Genomic DNA, 6,628 nt, shown 5'->3' with positions numbered 1-6,628 from the left:
CAACACAGGCCTGACAACGACGGGACATGCAATGAATGATGTCATTAATCTTGTATTGACGCAATTCCACCCATTCTTCCTGCAGAGCTGTTCGCAAGTCTTCGAGAGTGGTTGGTAAATACTGACGTGATGCAACCCGTCTCCCTAACGCAACCCAGACATGCTGCATGGGACTCAAATCGGGAGAGCGAGCAGATCATGCAATGCATGCAATATCTTCCATTTACAAGAAAACATCAACCACCTGTGCTCTATAAGATCAAGCATTAGTGTCAATAAATATTAAGTCTGGGCCCACAGCACCTCGCCACAACCACACATAAGGTCCCAGGATCTAGTCACGATATCTGGTAGCAGTTAAATGTTGCCAGTTCATCCGTACAATTTCATGGAGCTGTTCGAAATCCCTGCTCACACCATTACAGATCCTCCACGATATCGGTCTCTTCACACAGTGATCGGGCCCCGAAATCGTTTTCCACGTTCCATCCAGATGCAAAACCGTTGAGAATCATTCTCCAGACCAAATCGGGATCCATCTGTGAAAAGAACACTGATCCACTGTTCGACCATATAGGTGGCATGTTGACGACTCCACTCTAGACGTTCCCTTCCGTGAAAACGTGTCAAAGGTACACATACAGCAAGTCTCCGACAATAAAGGCTACACTGCCGAAGCTTTCTGTACACCGTTTGCCTCGATAAAACACATCCAGTGGATGCTGCGAGTCAGATACTAGTTGATGCACAGTACAAAGGCGGTACCGTCGTGTCCTTACAGCCAGATGACGGTCCTTTCTTTCTAGTGTCACACGTGGTCGGCACTGTCCTGGCTTTTGGAATACAGTTTCGGTCTCTCTAAATTGTTGCCACATCCGAGAAACAACAGAACGATTAAGCCATAGGGCCATATCAGTTTGCGACTGTCCTGCTTCCATTCATCCTATGGCTCTCCACTGCAGAGAGTCTTGTAGATGTCATCTCTATGCCATATTCCACCGTCTGTGATTCTGTACACAGCGATTGTGGATGTGGGACTATCCGACAAACACTACCCCGTTTCATGGGTGCTCTGACGTCATCGCTGGCTTTGTTTTCCACTCACCAGAATGCCGTCTTCGGTGCAGAACACGATCGTACAGACATCTATTGACAGTTTGTATGATTAAATCGTGACTTAGACACAGGACAAGGAAATGTGGTTTGTTGCTTTAATTTTGGACACCAGTGTACACAGAAATACAAACTAAAAGTTAAATGAATAATTTGATAACAAGGGTTCTATTGTGGCATCTATAATTGATGTAGAGGACAGAGAATTATGTTGAGTAATGTTTACTCAAGCAAGGACATCTCAACTAAACTGGAAGTGGCCCTACCACACTCAACTAAAATACAGACTGAAAATAACCTTATCAAGCACAGTAAAGTTATGTCGGGAGTGTTATGAGAAACGTATCAAAATCCCCAAACTAAAATTTCATCAAAGCTAAGCGAAAACTAAGTCAATTTTGCAATCACAAAACACAAAATATTCACCAGCTCAAAACAGTTCAGAGCTTAACATGATGATTTACAAATTAGCGCACTAATATAAAGAATATCAACTTATACTCTGTCTATCCTCAGTTCCATAATACACGCGGGAAAAGTTAGAGCCCTACCACCGACACAACCAAATATCATACATATCACTGGCACATCTGTGTCCTTCCAGAAAGAACATCTAAGTGTCCAGAAACGCTTCCTTGAGCTCTTCACTCGAAAAGCCGCAGTCTCCATTTGATTCCCGTAGTGTTCTGATATTGTCCCCACGAAAAATACATCGTTCTTAAGTTCTGCAAATACGATGTGACGCAACTTGGCCACTTTCCGGAATAAACTAATATATTACAACAATATTTAAATAAAGAAATATTATACAAATTTGGTCACACTCAAATCTTTCACAATAATTACAAATAAAGGTTTGCTCATAAGTAAATAAGCCTCCTGACAGAAGTATCTTTTGGTTCACTTTTCAATTGTGGTGTCCACTAACATATACGAGAGTCCAGTTTTAAATTAGCACAGTTTTTTAATAGCACTTCCAATCAACATTTAAATAAAGTTACTGGCAAAAAAGTAAACTGTTAATTAAATAACTATACGAGTATATTAATATCTGAGGTATACATGCTGCATTGATATGCTGGGTAATTGTGAAGAATACGATGTTATGGCAAACTTTTCCGTACTAAAAAAGATATAAAAGACGTCATATGTCAATAAATAAAATAGGTGCAGATGAGTGGCTTTCTGGGATGATAGCTATCAGGCAATGCTTGCGAGGTGCCGGGGCTAGCAGTGTATTTACCACTAAATTCTTCTAGAATCTGCATATATAAATGATGCTCTAAGCCCCCCCCCCCCCCCCTATTCTAACTCCGACTTTTGCTGTTGCACATGGATTAAAAAGAAACGCGAACTGACTGCAAGTGGAGTAAAAAAGAGTTTGGCACCTGCAATAATTTAATTTGATAAATAAGTTAAATAAAGGAAAGTTTCATTAATGTAGTGAGAAATGAATGGGTTGCTCTACCGATTAACAGAATGAAAGTTCTGTCCAAAATAACAATTTGATTTATTATGACTAAACTCAAAATCATAAACAAAACACATGAAACATTTACAATGCATCAAAGTGGATACTCAAATAAATGCTGTGAAGGTGAAGTTGTCCATAAACTAGATTGTGACATTTATGACGAAGTGGTATGTGTAGCCAATTCCTTGTAACTCAAATCTTACGAGAAACACCCAGCCAACCCAACATTAATTGCTGCTACAGTAGTGAGAACTCAGACAATGAACATCCAAGACAGAACCACGTAAGAAAAGACGGGAACAGGTGTGCTCTGCTGGGCTCTGATTATCATAGAGCAAATTCCCTAATCAGCCGATGCTGCGGACATACATTACCAAGCTGTCTTCTTAACTGCAAGGACACGATCTGGCGTACTGGAAGCGATGGCTGGTTGCTTCGGCGTCCCGTCGTGGTGATGATAATGTCGCGAGTATAGCCCGAAACAAATTATCCTGGTCTGGTTGTTCCAGACTAAAGACTTCCTATCAATACAAATGCGCCTCTGAGGGAGACAAAGAAGGCTCGCCACACAATCACTGACGGTTCAGTGATTGATTTTAACACACGAAGTCACATAGTAACTCCGATACAGTCAACTTCAGCCAAAACTGCTCAAGACAGACAACATAGGCCGCTTGTACGCAGAACGCTCAACTGCCAACTGTACTCGGAAAGTTACGTTAAAGTCGAAACTTCAGCAACTTCGTCAAACAGTTACAATTAAATAAAAGTATATTAGACAGCCAACGGAAGGCAGGCTGTCCAGAGCAGCGAGAGCTCAGTCTTGTAACCTACTCCGACCGAAAGGCGAGAGCCGACTCTCTCAAGAGCACCCGTACAAGCCGAACACAGAACATTCCCACCCCCACGACAGTGGCCATGGTTAAATGTTCCAATCAGAAACTCGAAAACCGGCGGAAAATTCCACTCTATTGCCGAAGCACTACCATTCCACCAATGGAGATTCTTGGCGCCAATTTCTGCGCCGATTTTGCTACGTCACGGAGCTATGCCCTGAGCAAGCCAATCACAGTTACGATTTTGCAGAAAACGCGGGAATTTGCCCGCCAAGACTGCCTGGGAACACAAGTCATTCCCACGCCTCGCTGGTAGCCCTCCAGAAACGGTTTCCACTAAGTTTCTGAGAAGTAACGGAATCTCTAGCACAACAGCCCCTTCTGGCGCATCTGGGCGTGTCGCTCCCGCTCTTATGACAATGTCGGCTTCTGGAAAGCATCCACTCGACTCCCTCACACCCGTCGGCTTTACCCTTTCAAGCTCAGCAGAACTCGCCTGTCCCCGGACCACCCGGGTGACGAGAGACGCTGTGTGGGAAGTCCGCGTGTAAAGGAATAGCGACCTTTCACCGCATGCAATTAGAGAGCAAGATCGAATTACTCAGACTAAGATAGAAATATGAGAGGGGGCTCATGCCACCTCTCATGCTCTCATCTGAGATGTCGTTTGTTGAAATCACATGAAGCATTCAGAAGCTGTTAATTCAGTGGTCCACTGTGACAATGTTTAATCATTGAGAAATATAAACTTTTGTAGTTTTAAAAATTCTGAAAGTATTTTCATGTCACTAGATGCGTCCCATTTTTCTGAGATCACAAATGTATTTAGATTTGCTTTAGTACTTGACTATAAAAAAAATTAGAAGCCATCTTTCAGCTTGTCTGACACTCCACCATTTTTGGTGATCTCCTACACAAAGGCTATACGAGCAACAGTCATTCAAATTCTCAGCTTTGGGATTTACTCATTTCTGGCTGATGTATTACAATGATATTTAAATAAATAAATATTATAAATATTCTATTACACTCAGATGATTCACAATAATTACCTGGACTCTCCCATACCAGTCACCAGTCACCTAGCCGATGTACTGTGGCGCACCCTGAGCTGTGAGCCCTCTAGCATTCAGCCGTACAATAATTTCCCCTCCACAGTTACCATCTCCAGGTGCCCAAATCGTTCAACTACATATGCATAAAAGTATGAAGTCTGAACCTGTCTGAGAACTTGCTGACTAACCAGGCATACACATCTGAGTACAGACCCACCCCCCTTACCAGGATACACAAGTGGCCTGTAGCCAAACCCTTCCCCCACCCTCCACACCACATGCATGTGACCTTGATACCCACATGACACTGACATAGATGGATTAAAAAAAGGATCTTGCATTGACTTGGATGCACTAATAACAATTCTGTCTGAAATTTATCACATACTAAATTATGACGTTTATTTTAGGTATCAGAAAATGCAAGGAAGGGAAATGAGTGTGAGACAAATTCTCTTCATGGTAACACATTCGTTGATACAAAAGACACAAGACCTTCTGTCAAGTGAAAGGAAATCAGCAAGGTATACAGGGTGCTAGTAGTAGACAGAGATATGATAGCAGCTGAAAAGTTTGTGCGTCAAATGTTGCATGGGCCAACGGGGGCCATAATATGACGTTGGTTTTTTGTTGCTAGGTGGGGTCACGTCAGCGATATGAAGTGCAACTTCGTTTCTTTTAAATGGGATGTCATAGTTTGGAACTTATTTTCTGACAGCGGCTACCGAGACGAATCCAGTGATGGGTAACAGTAAAGTCTTTGAAGGTCAACGAAGGTCACAAAAGTGGCATGAACGTCGATTTAAAGAAGGTGTTCGAAGTGATGACCATTGATATCAGTGCAGTGCTGCATTCTTCTTATCATGGATTGAGTGGTATTCCTCATCACTTCGGCACTTATCGAAGCACATGTCTGACAATTCTTTCTCGTATATCATGCAAATAGTAAATATTCGCCGAATACGGTGTACACATCTGACGTGCCATTGACATGTAAACACCATTCGACGGACTCGCAACACAACAGTAATAGGAACGGTACGACTATTATCGCCGAATCAAGCGAATTTGAGTGATGTATTCCTTCGAAGAACAAGTATATATGCTTCTCATTTACGGAGAGTGCCAACGAAATTCAGTAAGAGCTCGAGACTTATACGCTGAAAGATATCTCAACATACTCACCTTACAAGTCGTACATTTAAATATGTGTATGATAAATTGAGAACAACTGGATCTTTCACGTATCGTAAACATATCTGGCAAAGGAAAGTTACTAACGAGGAAACGGAAATTGATACTCTTGACACTGTGGTTCGAGATCCTTATGTTAGTCCGCGTCAAATCACAAGGGAATCTAGCCTGGGCCAGAGTAGTGTTGTGCGTGTTCTGCATCACCATAAGTATCATCCTTACCATATCAGTCTCCACCAAGAATTAACTGGTACGGATTGTTTGCGTCGCATTGAATTCTGCCGATGGGCTCAACTTCAGATTCAGAAGGATGACACATTTATTAATTTGATTTTATTTACTGACGAAGCTACATTCACGAACCATGGAAATGTTAATTTGCATAACATGCATTATTGGACAACTGAAAATCCATGTTGACTGTGGCAAGTTGCACACCAAAAACCGCGATCGGTGAATGTATCATGTGGGATTCTGGAGGACAGAATTATAGGTACCTATTTCATCGAAGGATATCTTAATGGTAGGAGGTACACTACAGTCCTGCAAAAAATATTAGGGTCTGTTATTGGAAGAAATACCTTTAGGTACAAGGAACAGAATGTGGTATCAACATGATGGGTGACCGGCACATTTTTCGCTGATGGCTAGAAATGAGTTGCAAAGACAATGCCCAAATCGTTGGATCGGACGCAGAGAAGATGTGTCGTGCCCGGATCGTTCGCCAGACTTGACACCTCCGGATTTCTCTTTGTTTATAAAGACGTTCCAACTACACCTGAAGATATGCCAGAATGAATTGTCAGAGCATGTGCTTCGATAAGTGCCGCTGTGATAAGAAGATTGCAGCACTGCATTGATACCAATGGTCGTCACTTCGAACTCCTTCTGTAAATGGACGTTCATGCCACCTTTCTGACCTTCGTTGACCTTCAAAGACCTTACTGTTACACATC

Source organism: Schistocerca piceifrons, chromosome X, assembly GCF_021461385.2.
Source record: "Schistocerca piceifrons isolate TAMUIC-IGC-003096 chromosome X, iqSchPice1.1, whole genome shotgun sequence".
Classification (NCBI taxonomy): Eukaryota; Metazoa; Arthropoda; class Insecta; order Orthoptera; family Acrididae; genus Schistocerca; species Schistocerca piceifrons.
The sequence above is the reverse complement of the archived record's forward strand: the minus strand, read 5'-3'. Positions refer to the sequence as shown.